Source organism: Miniopterus natalensis, chromosome 16 (assembly GCF_054644295.1).
Source record: "Miniopterus natalensis isolate mMinNat1 chromosome 16, mMinNat1.hap1, whole genome shotgun sequence".
NCBI classification, from domain to species: Eukaryota; Metazoa; Chordata; class Mammalia; order Chiroptera; family Miniopteridae; genus Miniopterus; species Miniopterus natalensis.
Genome location: NC_142096.1, coordinates 13,666,554 through 13,684,219, shown reverse-complemented (window position 1 = coordinate 13,684,219; position 17,666 = coordinate 13,666,554). Strand labels below are relative to the sequence as shown.

The 17,666-nt window shown below is 34.8% G+C and overlaps 1 protein-coding gene across 1 annotated transcript in view; it reads left to right on the top strand.

Moving 5' to 3' along the window:
* EIF3H (eukaryotic translation initiation factor 3 subunit H) overlaps nt 1-17,666 on the top strand; it is a 68,189-nt gene that overhangs the window by 12,347 nt on the left and 38,176 nt on the right. The gene's annotated exons all lie outside the window — the stretch shown is intronic.

The window sequence follows — 17,666 nt, the reverse complement described above, 5'->3', positions numbered from 1 at the left end:
GATGAGTTGAGCTGCCTACTTCAGAAAGAAGATTCTTTTTAAGCATTTCATTTTAGTGCTACTAATCTAAAAGGTTTTTTAAAAAAATCTAGTTGAAAATAATTTCCCTGATAGTAATGTATGTTGAGCATATTTTCATGTTTCTTGGCTATTTGTATGACTTCTTTGAGAAATGTCTGTTCAAGTTCTTTGTTCATTTTGTAGGGTTTTTTGTTGTTGAGTTGAATGAGTTTATTGTGAATATTAATGTCTTCTGATATATATATGGTTTGCAAATATTTTCTCCCACTTCATAGATTGCTTTTTCACTCTGTTGTTTCCTTTGCTGCATAGAAGCTTCTTAGTTTGATATAATTCAGCTTGTCTATTTTTGCTTTTGGTGTAATATCTAAGAAATCATTACAAGGCCAGTGTTATGAAGCTTCTTTCCTCTGTTTTCTTCTAGAACTCTTATGCTCATACTATACTGTTTTGGTTACTGTTGCTTTGTAATATGTTTTGAAATCAAGAAGTGTGAGACTTCCATCTTTTTTCCCCTTCAAGATTATTTTGGCCATGTAGGGTAATTTGAGATTCCATATGAATTTTAAGATTTTTTTTTTCTATTGCCACAAAAAACTTTTGGCATTTTGATAGGGATTTCATTGAGTCTGTAGTTCACTTTGGGTAGTATGGACATTTAAACAATATTAAATCTCCCAGTTCATGAACACAGCATGCCTTTCCATTTGTGTCATCTTTATTTTCTTTCAGCAATGTTTTATAGTTTTCAGGATACAAGGGTTTTTGCCTTTATGGTTAAATTTATCTTTAAATTTTTATTCATTTTGATGCTATTGTAAATGAGATTTTAAAAAATTCCACTTAGTCATTCACTTTTTATATAACTTTTAACTGATCACTTTTAACTTGGATAAAATGTTACTTATTTTATCCTCATAGTACATTGAACATGTAGACACAGTGTATTCTTGCTAAGGTTAGTAACTTGGTAATGCAATTTGGTCTACAAAAATCATTTTTTCATTAAAGGAATATCTCTAGCAGCCAACCAAGGCTATTTTTATTCTGGGCATTTGAGTATTTTGTGCAGTATGAATCTTTCTTTTTTTAACTGGTCAAAGTCTCCCTATTTGATCTGTACTATGGTGATACTATAGGATTAAGGTTGGGACTTCTCTGCAGTCCACTCTGGCAGTGTTAGGATGTCTCTGTTTCTCTATTCCTCAGCATATCTGGTGGTGTTTAATCATATTCCAGTAGTAACTGTTTTTGAGTTGGAAGACAAGAAGAGAATGGACAAGGGATTGTTAACGCAATTGTATTAGTTTTCAAGTGAGGAACCTGAGAGAGGTATGCTTGAAGTGACTTACTCAGTTACTGGATTAGTGGCACAGTTGGGAGTAGAATTCATTCATGAACAGTTTATATTGTCACAGTTTTCTCAGGTAGTTTGTTTAATAAAATTCTCGATTTAAAATATGAGTAAGAGAAAGGGTAAAAATATTCAGCCTTACTAGTAATCAAAGAAAAGTCTATTTAAAACAACCAGAATCAAATTTGGTTGTCAGTGGATCAGTTAGGGAGTTTTTGCTTATATTACTGATTTATATGCCTTCTTTATTTAGATTTATTTGAATGGGCATTATTAGTATGTAGTCAGGAAGAGAAGTGGGGTGGGGAGAGAGAGAAAAACATTGAAGTGAGAGAGAAACATTAATTGGTTGCCTTCCATATGTGCCCTGACTGGGGATCGAACCTGCAACCTGGGCATGTACCCTGACTGGGAATCAAACCCATGACCTTTTTGGTGTATAGGACAATACTCAACCAACTGAGCCACAATGGCCGGGGCAGTGTTTCTTTTCTCATTGATTTCTACCTCCCTGTGTGGGAAGGACATGTGTTGGCTCCATTTTATAGGTGAGGAAATAGGCCCAAAGAGAGGACAACCTTCTCAAGGCTTTGCAGGCACCAACTAGCCCAGCATGTCTCCCTGACTTCAGGGAAGGATCGTTTCTTCTGCCTTCTCCCTTATGGAAGTAAAATACTCACCAACTACTTCATAATTTTAGTGATTCCATGTTTTGAGTTGCTTAGGTTTTTTTTTTTGTTTTTTTTTAAATTAAAATTTTTTTGTGTGCCTCAGGTAAAGTGGAAAATTTTTAATCTGTGGTCCAAAAGTGAGATGTTTTATATTAGGGGTTGGCAAATTACAATCCATGGACCTGCTTTTGCATGTAAAGTTTTACTGGAACATTGTCATGCCCATTCATTTCTGTATTTTCTGTGGCTGCGTTCCTGCTACAGTGGCGAAGTTGAGTACTTGTGACAGAGACCATATGGCACCAAGCCTGAATTTTTAAATGTCTGACCCTTTAAGAAATTTTGACCAGCCCTTTTTCATATATAATTTTTTTCTTACTATTTTCCCTCTCATTAGATTGAAGAATAAGGCAGCAGTTCTCCCTCTTCATCAAAAGTTTACGACTTTTTGTTTATTTCTTCTCCATGCTTCCCTTAACATTGACTCTGAGTTCAGAATGTATTGTGGGCAGTGCAATGAAAATGCTGGTTTTACTGGGCGTTTGTTTCACTGGAACATCTGGAAAGTATAAGAATAGGTAGTATTTGCTACTTAAATATATTTTTCCTTTAAGAACTCCCCACATACTGAATTGCTGCTGTTTAGGGGAACTGTCTATAGATAATAGGCAAGAAAGGCATTTAATTCATGGATGCACACTTGTGATCAGATATTGTGTAAAGGTAATGGTGTGAGGCCAGTAAACTTGGTGGGAATTCCAGCTCTGCTTACTAGGATCTGTATGACACTGGATAATTTCACTTCTGAACCAGATATTTTTCTGACTTTGTAATATCTTTCACTTATTTAGTACATAATTAATTGCTCTTATTGAGTACTGGAAACATAACTGAAGGATAATTTCCTTATAAGATTAACATTTTGGAGAGTGCTACCTTGGATTGTATTAAATAGGGTGATCAAAACCAAGAAAACTTGGGTTTTTTTCTTGTTTGTTTCTGTCATGAATTCACATTTTGTTGTTGAATATGTGATAACTCTCCTTTGAGTGCTTTAAATCTTGATACATTTTTATACTACAGAATTCACTTTCTAGTTGAAAGTGAGATAACTTGCTCACATTAGAGAATATAGGCTTATAAAATGAGTAGAAAAACTCATATTTAAATTCCCATTAGGGGGCACTATTATCAAGCGTAGGAGAAGTAGAGACTAATTTGTTTTCTAAGACATGCAACCCGAGGCTTGCTAAAGGGGAAAAATATTTTCATCTGATAAGATTCAGATACTGTTTTATACAACTGAATTCCTTAAATATGTTATAAAGTGCACTGAATTAAACACAGATCCAATAACTCACTGTCTTGTTTTTCAGCAGACTAAATCAATTTAATATTGCAGGTGATATAAGAAGCCTACTTTATTCTGCATCAGAGCCAAATCCATAATCTTCATATTTGGAACAGACAGATTTTTTACTTTGCTCTCTTTAAGTCAGTCCAAAGGATGATCGTTGGCTTTCAAATAAGTTTCTTCCCAAAATGAAGTGTGGAGACCGTATTGTACTACTAAAACATGCAGCTAGGGGAATGAATTGATGCCTTACTCAGATACTATTAATGTGTGCAGCATTTGTAATTACTGAAATAATTCCATACATTGAAGTAATAAATATACACACACAGCTTTTACCTTTTTGTTCATTTTTGGTACTTGAAAGTTATTTTCTTTTTTATTACTCAAGTTTGGTGTTAGAGCAAGAAATACTACTGTTGACTGCTATACACAACTATTTTGTTATCATTACGCATCCCAAAGAAAAGCAGTGGTGAAGAGTCTTAAATAGACTTTTCAAAGGCTAAAATGTGAATTGGCAAAAATGTAATTAAAATGTATTCAGCGTAATTTTTTACAGCATAGGGGTGATATTTTGTATCACTGGGTTTGGAGAGAGTAGGGTTGTGTAGTTATTTGCAATACTTTCTATATAAGTAAGTTATATTTTAAGTTTGAAAAAAAATCTCTGCTTAATTACTTGCTTCCTGAAGACTCACCTTCTTTCTTCTTAGTTTGCCTGCAGCCCACACCCAGGGCAAAACTGCTTGAAACCTAGCCAGTGCTTTACTATTTTGGCTTTGTATTGCTTTTGAGTTCAGGGAAGTGTTGAGTCAGGATAGAGAAAGCTTTTCATATTTTTTTAGAAAAATGGGGACATTTTGTGACAAGACATGATGTTTATTTATTATTTTGTATTATCTTCTATATTTGTGAATAGTCAGTGAGCACTGTGCTCTGTTTGATAGATTCATGTTTTAAAAAATACCTGTTTCTGGCCCTGGTTGGGTAGCTCAGTTGGTTAGAGCATTGGCCCAATACACCAAGGTTGCAGGTTTGATCCCTGTGTCAGGGCACATGCAAGAATCAACCAATGAATGCATAAATAAGTGGAACAACAAGTTGATGTGTTTCTCTCCCTCTCTCTCTAAAATTAACAAATAAAATTTAAAAATCCTTTTTCTTTTATTGCATTTTTTTAAAAAAGGTTTTGTTGGCAGAAATATTAGAAAGTTGGACAGTTTTGAAGTGTGTTTTGAAACTTATTGGATAAGTAGGAGCATGTTTACTTTGTGACCTCAAATCATTAAGTGGAGGTATGATAGAATGTTTCAAATATCTCAGAAAAAAATCTTAGTAATTCATTTTAGCTTTTATCCAGCAAATTACATTTGTGTGGGTGGTGAAAAAGATATAAAGATATGAAATCTTGGTTACTGGTTTGAAAGATTTTAAGTGGGAGAGACAAGTGTGTAAATAAAGAATTGTGAAACAGAATTTTGATACAGGTCTAGAGTGAGGAAGGAAACAAAAATGATGTCAACACCCAGCTATGAGCTACTAATTATTCTTGGGAGGTGCCTTCACGAGGGGGGTGGTGTGAAGTGTGATTTTGTAGGTGGATGTCAGTTGCAGTTTTAAGTAATTCTTAAGGAAGTTATGTCTTGTGAGTTATGTCTAATTATTCACATTTCTAGACCCTCATAAATAACACAAGCATCTCTAGAAATAAAGAACAAACTCTATAATATAGATTCAACTTGTGATTCTTATTGTTAAGAGATAATTATGTTTCTTGACAGTATTTCTCAAATTTTATTACTGATTTTGTATCCAGTAGAGAAGTTATTTTTGAGGTCTGGGCTCTTTTGATATATGAAAGGACTCCTGGCAGTACTTTAGTGATATGTTTGTACCAAGTTGGGACCCATGCTGCACTTAGCTCTATTTAAATATTTAGTAAATTTTAAAATATACTTAATAAATTTTAAATATTTAATAAAATATATATGTTTCATTTTAGGTGAGACTGCATAGGCTGGTAACTAGAGAGAATCTGTACACTGAATTAGTCTATAATTCTGGGAACTGATCATTTGTTGTTATTCATGTAGTATTTTGAAAATGTTAAATTATTCACATTGAATAATTTATCATTGACTTTCAGGGCAGTGAACTTTAGACTGTTGCCTACTTAAATTATTTTGATTGCTCAGAAAGCCTATGGGTTTTGATTTGAAACTAACTTAAAACCTTAAACTTACTTTGTATGATCAGTTTTTGGTTTACTAAAGTGATTAGACTACAAGAAGTAAAATCCAGATATGAAGCATCAACCCCAGTATTTTTATGACTTTTTTGTTCTTTCATTTTGGGTGTCTCAAGATTTTAAATATAGAGTAGGAGCAAAGTCTAGCTTCATTTTGAAAGTTTAAAAAGTATTTTTGCATTTACTTTATGTTTTAAAACTTAGGATATTTTTTGGTTTCTTTTTCTTTTAAATGAGTTGAGAAACTCTTGTGCATGGAAGGATATACTACTGAAAATGTGGTCAAGGTAAAAGATTTTTCTGCTTAAAGAAATTAAAGCGCTTTACGCTATACCCTCCCTTGGTCCCTAAAGCGTAAGTGCTATGGTTTGGAAAGAAGCCAAGTAAAACCTGTTCAAATTTTGTGCAGACTTAAAGTAATACTTTAAGATTTGAAAATTACAGGTGGATACAGTACTTAAATAGTATTTAAAATTCCTGTTTCCCAAGTCTAAAAATGTAATCCTTAAATTACAATTCCCAGTGGTTTAAATTTTAATTAAATAAAAATTGTCCTACTTTTGAACAATTACCATGTTAGGTATAGGTATTTGAATTTACTTCTAAACTTTAAGGTAATAACCATTAAAAAGGAACTGTTTTGGCACTAATTAAAATGTCAGAAAGCCGTAGTTGCAGTGTGTGACCAGAGATCTTTGCTATTTGTTTGTTTGTTTGTTTCCCCCCCAATTGTCCTAACCAGCCACAATTTAAGCTTGCTTTCTATATTACCCAGAAGTACTACTTAGCTTTATTCCCTAATTAAATACATCACCTGATCTGCAAATTTTGTAGATTGATAGATTAATTATAATTAGATACGATGTTTGGGTGTCAGTACTGAGTTTTCCAAACTGCCTTTTATATTAAAAGAGTGCTAATGAAGTCATGCTAATGAAGTATTCTCTTTGTTTTATATTTCTCTAGATGAAATTTTCATATTCTTGAAACTTTTATCTGTTTGAGATTACTCTTCATGGTTTACCTTATTAGTTTAAGAGTGGTGTTTTCATACCTTTATCTCTTTTTCACTGTGAGGAGTTTTTGCTGCTTTTTTTTAATCAGTAATTTTTCTGAGTACATTTTAGATGCTTTCTGATATATTTGAAAACAAAGGCAATATTTATTTTGACTTAACCATGTAATGGTGTAGGTTTATAATGCAACCCTGCATCTCCCTCTTACTGTCACCCCCATTCACCCTTTGTTTTCTCTAACATTTAACCTACTGATTCTTTAATGTACACACAGAAACCCTTTCTTCCCTGCTTGATTGTTACTAGAAGAGAGTGGAAGGTTGTGTGAAGCGTGGTGATATAATACCTAATGAGTATTAGCCATTTTCTCTGGTGAAAAAATGAGGAATGGCATGGTATAGACATAACCTGAACTACAAAAATGACTGTAAGCCTTATCTGGGTTACTTGCCTCCTTGTTAGGAGATATTTGACAAGACTAAAAGTGAGACTCTGATGTTTTGTCACAACCCAGATTTGTATTTCTCTCTAAATTGTAGCTCTCAGTTGAGAAAATTCCTAAAATCATTCATATATATTTATATTCACACACATATATACATATCTTGCAAACTTTCAGAAAGGTATAATAGGAAGGAAATTTAGACCGAGTTCAGGCTAAAGTTCTGTTCAAGTTACCACTGATTGTAACAGTGGGTCTCTCCAGCCTCAGTTTTCACTTTTGGATAGTAGACCACAATAGAAACTTCTGTAATTCTTTTTTATTTTATTTTCTCCTCACCTGAGGATATGTTTATTGATTTTAGAAAGAGAGATAAAGAGAGAGAAACATCGATGTGAGAAACAGTTGGCTGTCTCCTGTACGTGTCTCAACCAGGATCGAACCTGCAGCCTTGTGGTATATGTTCCAACTGAGCCACCCAGCCAGGGTAGAACTATTATAATTCTTTTAGCAGGGGTAAACTGAGGCCCAGAGAGGCTGGAGTCTAAAATTAGTCGCAAATCCTGAACTAGAAACCCCACAATTTAGAAGGGTTGTCAGTAATCCAGTATTTTGTCAAAATCACTGAGTGAGTGATACAGATGCCTGCAGTTGTGACTTGTAGGCATGATGTATTTACTTAAAAGGCTACTTTTTGGTGTTATCAGCACAGCTGGAATGAACTGATTGTTGAATTTAACACTGGACTTTAGAAAGTTTCCTAAGTTTATATGTGTATACACCAGTTGTTAAATAAAAATAAAGGGCAATTCTAGTCTTCAGGTCAACAGAAAATTAGTGGTGGTTGAGCATAGTCAGCTCAGCTACACTAAACCGAATTATACAATGGAAGTTAACACAGCTTCCAGTATTCTGTTACATGGAGTAAAGAAACTAATTGAAAATATAGATTGACCTGAGTAGGTTTAGGAGGGAAAATATATTCTTATTAAATGCCACTGAATGCAATTACAGTTTGACTAGATGGTTTAATTTGACTTAAGAAATCTGTATCTGATTGATGACACAGGAGGACTTTGCAGAATCCATTGCTTTGCAGATGACTTAGACAATACTGATAAAACCTCTCATGTGAATTTCCTTCTTTACACAGTATGGCTAAGTGGTATGTTGTGCAGTGCTTCCAATCTGCTGTGACTGCCATCTGCACAAGCAGAGTGAACGAGAAGAGAGCATGGAAAGGGAATGGATTGGTTAGTTAGTTGTAAGGAATCTGTGAACATTGGGTGCCACTCATGAAACACCGAGCAGTTAGTGATTTTACTTTGTAACCAGTACAACTAGCTGTCTGTAACCTGGAGGTGTGCAAGACATACACAGTTTACCTTTTTGGATATCATGATACTTATGGTTGAGACCAGCTGGGAAATCCAGGGACAGTGACCATGATCATGCTTCCTTTATCTTATTTTTCTCTATTCTTTGATACGCTCTTTTTGCTGCTTCAGTGTTTGGCACCATTGTTGAGGTAGAGTTAATAATCACAGTATTTTTACTTTGCCTAAATGGAATCTTTTTGGAAACAAATTATGATGTAAAACAAGTTTTCTGAGAAACACTTAAGTACTTTTTAAAAAGTCAGTAAGATTTATAGATGGGAGAATTGCTTTGAAATCTTACAAGTTGTAACCAACAAAGAAGCACACGTGATCGAGAAGCTGTATATGAGTAAGAGGAACTGACTGGCAGAATCTAACCTGTATACCTTTGTCACTGGATAAGTGACATTTCAGCCTGAGGTTTATAACTTATAAAATAGTTCTTTTTGTTTGTATATGGTTACCTTTTTGAGGTAAACGTGTGAGCCCTTATAAAACTGTGTTAACCATGAGTCATCTGGTACCTCCTTAGGAATGAACATAACCTTATATAGATGACTAATAATACAAAGCCACTGTGGTTTCTGTGGTTTTACCAACCATGGCTCCAGTTCTAAGACATTTAAAATGAGACCTGCTTCTCTCTTTAAAAATATTTTTGGACAAAGAGTTGTCTTATCAGCAAACTTCAGTAAATAACTTAAGCAGATCCATAACTGGGGGGAATTAATAGCAGAGAGTTTTTGTTGACACCAGGAAGTAGATTAAGTAGTGCAATTGTGGTAATGAGTACCATATATGATAAGCCTGAGCCACCTGGGTTTTATTAGGCTGCTTGATACTTTGATCACAATATTATTTCAAGGCTTGTCTATTTAAATTGCTAAGTTTCCTTGTCATCTTTGTGATTTAGATCATAATTTCTTTCACTGCAAAGAGATTAAAAAAAAAAAAGAAAAGAAAGGCTCTGGCCACGATAAAAATTCTACAGAAGTACAAATTAACAGTTAAGCAGTGAGAAATCTGTTAAATATAAAATTAAAAACTTTGAAAGTATAGCAGTTGAATGTCAGGGTCCTCTGACCTTGTTTCTGTTTAGTTTTTGCTTGGATCATAATCACACTTTCGTTTATCATGTGGTAGTGGAGTACTATAAGGATGTTGGTATAATTAATTATTGTTTGATATAAATACGTGCATTTAAAATATATGTTTCATGTTTTGAGAATGTAGTACTGCTATCGGTTTCCTTTTAGTTGGTATTAAGTGGTTTTGATGAACATCTTTGAGAATTTATGGAAAGATTTTTAACTACTTCACCCATAATGAATGAATTATACTAATCACAGAATTTAATTTCTTTGATAAATTGTCCTGCTTTGTCTTTGAACTTGAAATTTTAAACTTTAGCTAGTCTAAAATAGATGAATGAAATTTTTAGTCATCATAATCAACAGACTTGCCTTCCACTAATTTTCTTTATTATAAAAGTAGTGTTTTACAGGTATTTAATGCTATCTCTGCTATATATTTAAGCAAATGTTTTGGCTTGGGAAAATAGATTTTCATTTTGACTAGTAAAGGGATGACAGGGAAAATTTAATAATTTAAGATGTTAAATTACTATTAGCATAATAGTAATAATCAGTTAAATGTCATTTGGAATATTTACATGTGAAATGCTTTGTAGATTTATTTATGTGCTCATTAATTTTCAGTTTTGATTTTTGAGTACCCTTACAACTGTTGTAATTTGGCTTGAAGTTTCCATGTCCCAGTGTAATTTTTAAACTTGGGTAAGGGCTAACTTAAGATAGTCTTCTTTTAATAATGATTTGCCCTTAGCAGTGAAAGGAGTATATGGAAGTGACAAGAGCCTTTTTGTTTTCCCCAATAAGACAAAGAAGAAACATTAAAAATAGGAAAAGACTTGAACATTGGAAAGATTGCATACCAAGAGTTTATAACATCCTTATTTTTTGAAAATGGGGTAGTAGCACTTTAAGTTTTAGAGGTATGTGAACACTCTTTGATTTAGGACCGACGAACTCATGTAAAAGGCAGAGGCGTAGGTTTAGGAACGAGCATGTGGTACAAGCATAGAGAAATGAGAAGCTCGTCAGTTAGAGCAAAGACTTTAGTTCAGGGGAATCGTCTGAAATAATAATAATAGGGTCAGATTATGGAAGCCTTTGATGCTTGGAAAAGAAGCTTAAACTTGAAGTAATTGTGATAGCATAAAATCAATATTTTATGGCTAGCGGCAGGAAAAACACACACGTAATGAGGGCTTGAATGAAATTTGGATAGTAGCAGTAAGAATTGAAAAGGTGAATACTAGAGAGAGATGGAAGAAATGGCAAAAGATTGAGTTCAAGGGTATACACACGTGTTGAGGGTTTGACTTCATCTAGCAAATAATTTTAATATCTGACATATTCTAGAAGAATTAAATTTCTGTTTTCATCCCTTTCCCTCTTGAATAGTTTGTAAAAAGCACCTGTTCTGTGATAACAGTATGTGTGGCAGAGCAGATGGGTATAGAAAATGTAAGCTGTTGATAACCGCCCGGGGAATTCCTGCACTTATAATAACAGCTTTACTAAAATATTATACATTTAAGATTTTAAATCAGGGAGCTGCTTGGGCCATTTTGAAAGTACATACATTTTTGGAATAGTCAATGTGATGTAGATTTGAACTGATATTTTTAAGGCTGTCTTAAGAGGGAGAGAGTTAATCTTTATTATAAAGCTCCAATGGACAGAACTAAGCTAAAAATAGAAATGAGTGAATTAAATCTACTTCACTTCGGTCTTCCAGCAGAGCAATCCACTCACGGGATGGGGTTCCTTAGGCTGTTGCGCCTGGTATTAAGGATAGTTTTTGCAACTTGTTGGATTCATTCATTCAACAGGTCTGTGCCAGCTATCTCAGGAACTTTGCCAGAAATTAATGGATAACATGTTGAATACATGGACAGAAACAACAATAGACAGTTAAATAAAATATTTACAACTTGTGCTAAGTACCATGGAAGAAATAAATAGGTGCTTTAATGGGTGGCACCGCACCTTAAACAGGTCCCTTCAGAGCCTCTAGTTGATATATTCCACTGAAGGATGAAGTGAATTTATTTGACGTGAAGGATAAGAAGGAGCTGGCTGTGTGAAGCCTAGAAGTAGAGGAAAACCAAGTGAACAGGCTGCTCCTGAGATGGGAGTGAGCTTGGCATTGCTCAGCTCTCAGAAAGCTAGCCTGTCTGAGTAAATGCTGCTAGATGAGAAATTAAGGGGCCGTAGGAGTTTGGGTTTTATTCATTAAGGCAGCCAGGGTTTTAAGTCATATGTAGTATTGTAGGTGAATTGATGACTGTCATGATTCTGTGACTTAACCAGGGCTGTTCTTCTTGGTGTTGTATTTGAAATATTTATGGAAACTGAGCTTGGTGATTAGGGTCATTGGTAATAATGTTTTTCCAAGAAAGTTTATCCATGCTGCTAGATAAGCTTCACAAATAAATTTCTCTGGAATCTTTGTTTTTATTAAATTTTAAAATTTTGGTACGTTATATATTATGTGCCTTACTAATGGAACTTTTCACACAGATTAGAGCAATATTTTGCTTTACTTATATACTGTACCATCTTGGACATACTTTTGGGTATCTAAAATTGTACAGGTGGATTAGGATCCATCTACAGAATACGAATCAGATGTTGGAGAGCATTCATTGTAGCTCATCAGCATTTCAGTATCAGAAATATTGGGTACAGCAGTTAACTTTCCCAGGTGTGACGCTGCAGTGTTACTGGCATAGTTTGTTTCCACCGCAAAGTGCCTTTTGAATAGAGGAACTCTCTGGAATTTTACATTTGGGTTAACTACAACTTTGACCACTGCCATAGAGTATGCTACCAGGGTGAGAGCTACATATTGGCACAAAATCTATGAACTTATTTAAGAGATGAAGAAAAAAATGCTTGGAATAATTTACTTTAAAATCGCCTGAAATAGCTTCTGTGTTCTCTTTTGGATGTTTGAAGCATTTCATCTTTTAAATTATTAAAGTTAAGAAACTAGGAAAAAATGTATGTAAGTTTTAGGGGCATTCCTTTGATTTCCTTTTCATGCAGTTCTTAAACTTTTATTTGAGTATCATCTCATGTTTGTAGACTAAACTCACTCTTCTGTATATGGCATGAAACAGCAACTGTACATCAAGAGTTTACTATCAGTAAAGTAGATATTTTTACTAGTTATTAGTAAGAGCATAGCAGTAACAAACTTTCTTTTTCCTCTATCTTTTTAACTGGGAAAGATCTTTACGGAGTAAAAGCCGCTGGGAGTTAGCCACTGGGAGGCAGTACTCTTTGTTGGCATCATTGTCATCCTTATTATTACACTGCTAATGGTAACATTACAACCACCGTTGTAATTGCTAACATTTATTGAGCACTTGTCATGTGACAGTCATTGTGCTGAGCACTTCATATGCATTCATTTAATCCTTGTGGCTACTTCATGAAGTACAGTACAGTACAGTACTTTTGTTTCAGTCTGTACATATTATAGCCAAATGGCTGGTATAGGAAATGATTTCAGAAGGGAAGTCACTTCAGCACTGGGCTAAGCTAGTGGGATTTGAGCTGCATCTTGAAGATAGGTGGTTCCTGCTTCTCTCTCTGAGCTTCTCTCTTGATACTGCTAAAAAAAAGTGGCAGTTACACTAAACCACAAGTTGTTTCCCATCCAAATCAAAATCTGTCTTGTTCCTGGATGGTTGATTATCCTGCTCTATCTTCCTCTTCACCCCTGCTGATCAACTCCTTGTATTTCAGGACTCAGAAGTTATCCTCAGACAGCTTCCCCACCTCCCCACCCCCAATATCCTTGAGACCAGCCCTGGCTGCTTGCTCTATATGCTTATTCCTGATAGTACTTATTATACTATATATATTTAAATCTCTTAATTTGAAAAAAATTTTGATATACAGAAGTTGCAAAGAGTTCTTGTATACCCTTCACCCAGCTCCTTTAATATTGACCTCTTACATGACCATGGTACATTTGTCAAAACTTAGAATTGGTATAACACCATAACTAAACTAAAGGTTTTATTTAGATTTCTCCAGTTTGCTTGCTCATGTTCTTCTTTCTGTCCCATGGTACATTTGTCAAAACTTAGAATTGGTATAACACCATAACTAAACTACAGGTTTTATTTAGATTTCTCCAGTTTGCTTGCTCATATTCTTCTTTCTGTCCCAAGGTCTAATTCAGGACACCATGTTACATTCAGTTGTCATGGTCTCTTTGGTCTCTTCCAATCTGTGTCGTTTCTTTGTTTTTCCTGAGTTGGACACTTTTGAAAAGTACTCTTAGCTATTTTGTCCATTGTTAATTTGGGCTCGTCTGATGTTTTCTTACGACTAGATTGAGGTTATGGATATGGGAGAAGGATACAAGTGAAGTGCTCTCAACATGTCTTAGTACTGGTGATATTAATCTTGTTCACCTGGTTTAGGGAGTAACTCCTGGGTTTCTCCATTGAAGAGTTACTGTTTTTCCCTGGAAGTGAGTTCCTAAGTCCAGACCATACTCAAGAGGAGGGGAGCTAAGTTGCATCTTCCGTTGGGAGGAGTATCTAAGAATTTCTAGAGATACGTGAAAAACACCCCAGTAATTAATAAATATTTTGAGTACCATCAGACTATATTTTAATTATCTTTTCAATTTTTATTCACTTTTACTAGACTGGATGCTTACTGAGTTCAGGGCTAAGACTGATTTGTTATTTCCCTGTATATAGAACAGTGGTATATGGTAAAAGTTCAATAAAATATTTGTTGAATGGCTAGAACTGAAAAAAAGAGTTGTGAATTGAATACAAAGCTAAAGTAGTTAAACTTGATCCTGTAGGAAGTGAAACAGTATTAACAGTGTTTGACTAACATGACAAAAAATTTCACTGTTGCAGTTTCCTTTGTTTTAATTTTGTTTGTGATTAGGGAATATATTCTTTCCTGATTTTAACACAATATTTAGAAAAAAGTTTTCTTTTAGCTTTGAAGTAGAACTGATTAGAAGAAAGGAATGTAACAAAATAAATTTAGACCAGTAGTCTTATTTTGTGATTAAAGATAGCTGGTTAAATGTTTTGCCCGTACTTTATATTTAGAAGGGTGGACTTGGGAAAGCATATAATTTCTCAGAAAATTAGCAGTGATAGAAAATCCCGTCCCATTCCTCAAAAAAGGTGTTTAAAAGTGCCAGTGTTATGTTTAACCTAGCTATTGCATTAAAAATGGAACTCTGAACCCTGTGTGCTAAATTTAACTTCCATGTTGGATGTCCGTTTTATTTATGGATGCCTTTCTGGCTTCCCTTCTAATTGTATAAATCTCTTCTTTGTTTCTTTCTCTTCTTTCTATTCTTTTGCTCCCCTCCTCCCTTCCCTTCCCTTTTTATTTATTTATTAAATATATCTTTATTGATTTCAGAGAGAGGAAAGGAGAGGGGGAGAGAGAGAGAAACATCAATGATGAGAGAATCATTGATCGAGCCCGCAACCCAGACATGTGCCCTGACCGGGAATTGAACCCCAGTCGCTTGGATCCCAGGTTGACGCTCAGCCGCTAAGCCACGCCTGGTCAGGCCCTCCCCTCCCCCTCCCCCTCCCCCTCCCCCTCCCCCCTCCCCTTCCTCTTCCTCTTCTTCCCTTCCTTCCTCCCTTCCTCCCTTGTTGGTGGATCCACTAGAAACAAGAACAGTAGTAAACCATTCTTGCATTTGACCACTGACTTTTTGCTAAGTAGTAGCTAAAAAGTGACAAGGAATTTTAAGAGAACTTGAAGACATTAGGAGATTGATAATTAATTGGGTTTTAATCTTGTTTCAGCTGCCATTACCCGAAGGATGAATTTTATCACCTGCTATTTTCCTCAGGTAGTTTAGAGGTTCTTGCTCTAGAGCCAGATTATCAATGGCTTCTTAAGACTGTTACAATAATCTGTCTTTTATTTCATTATTTCCATTTAAAAAAAATCTACATTGTCATTTGCCATTGATCTTAAGGGCCCTGCCCTTAGAAGAGTATAATCAGAGCACTTGTATTTTCATTGAGCTGTTTTGGTGATATTTAAGGAAAAGGTTTTTGAGCTAAGAGTAATCAGTAAAACACTCAACATTTGATTGATGACAAGAAATGTTGGGAAATTGAACTATGAAATAGATGGAAATGGAAATGAACATCATCAAAGCCATATTTTTTTGTAATTCGTAAAATGTTATGGTTCGGTGACTCACTTCTGTCCCTTCCTAAGATGAACTACTGTTATTTACAATGTCTTTTAATATCTCAATATAAAAAAACTTAAAACAATGAAATTTAGGGATTGGCAGCATTAAAGAAGTAGGAGCTGACATGAGAGATTAGGATTTCTCAAAATGGGAAAAGAGATTGGTGGTAGGGAGAGGTTTTGAAATAAGGGCTACTGCATGACCAAAGGTGCTGAAAGATACAGGGTATGTTAAAAGTTAGTCTTTTAGCTTCAGTTTCCTCATTTGTAAAATGGAGATAATTGTGACCATTTTGTTCAAGAGTTCGGCCTTTATACCATTGACAGTGGGCAACTATGCAGGCTTTTTGCATTATGACAATGTTCGGATCTATTTTAAGAAAAAATATTACACTGTAGGAAGACAGCATTGGTGACGGGAATGAAGAGAAGGGGTAGATATGAGAAATTGGATGCCTTCTGAGTAAAGGGGTAATTTGCATCAGTGAATGACAGCTAACCTGACTTAGAGACTTGGCTTGTTATGATCTGGAAAATTTTGGCTTAAACTCATTTTAAATAAAATGTGTATGGTTTACTTCAGCCGTGTAAAATTTATTTTATATCAGATTGATCAACTTGTTAAAGCTATGGTAAAAATAACTACTACTATAATTATTTTATATGTCAAATCATAGCTATGTAGTAGCCATGATAGTGGCCCTCAGGCGTAGTAGTGGAGGCATCGGCTCTGGAATTAGACTTGCTGTAGTTGAATCTGATCTGATATTCACTGTGCTAATACATTTACCCTGTAAGGTAGTTCTGGGGATTAAGTGAAAATGTATGTAAAACATAAAGGCAGTTCCTGACTCATAGTAAACACTTAATGAGTAGTAGAAATTGTTATTTTTACAAAAGCATAATTTGGGGTACATTTTCGGATCAATTTTAGGTTTATTGTATGCCTGGAGGCAAATGAAATGTATAGGGTCTTATCTTATATCACAGCATAATTTAACTTAATCAAGTGAGATTATGCTTATCAGATTTCAAAATCAAGCCTTATTGAGTGGACTAATTTGCATTGTATAATTCAAAGTAATCAGGGCAAGTCAAAATTTAGAAGACTTTTAAACAGCGTGATATTTAATAGGAACAAATAAAGGTTTAGGTAGGCCCTGAGGGAAGAAACAAACCATTACTAATTCAGTGTGAGGAGGACAGGCTCAACTAGAGATTTCTGGTAAAGGGGGTAAAAAAAAAAAGTTTATAATGTAGTGCAAGGGGAGCCTCACCTCCTTGTAGTGACTTTAAGAAATAGGGACAGTGGCTTGAGTACAGATGGAGAAGGTTGTAGTCATACTGACAATTCAGTTTAATTCGTAAGCTCACTGGTGGAGTGAGCTTCACTTTGTTTCCAGTCTGTAGGAAGGTATTCATGTATTGGTGGTAGAACAGAGGTGGAAAGCCAGCAACTGCCAGCATTTGGATTAGTAAAGGCAACAATAGATCTTCAGTATCCCTTATGTGTGCCAATAGGCAATTTAAAAAATATATACTTTTCTAAAAACCTAAAAATGTCTTCTTTATTTGTTGTTTTCTTTTTAAAATTTTTTATCCAGGCCCAGTATTTTCTTTAGGAAAACCTGCAAGCCCTTGGAAAAGCCACAGTGAGACTGCTACTTCTGTGCCCTTACTGTCGAACATGTGACGGGGAGGCTTGGTGTGTTAGCCTTTTGTGTTTGGCTGCAATACTGTTTTTGTTTTATTTGGTTTGTTTCTTTAAAACGTTTTTGGTTTCTGTGCTTTTCATTCTGTTTTTGGAACAAGGCTGTTCTGCCTCATATATTTCGTAGTCATATTTACACTTCATCAATTTTACCCTCATGGATTAT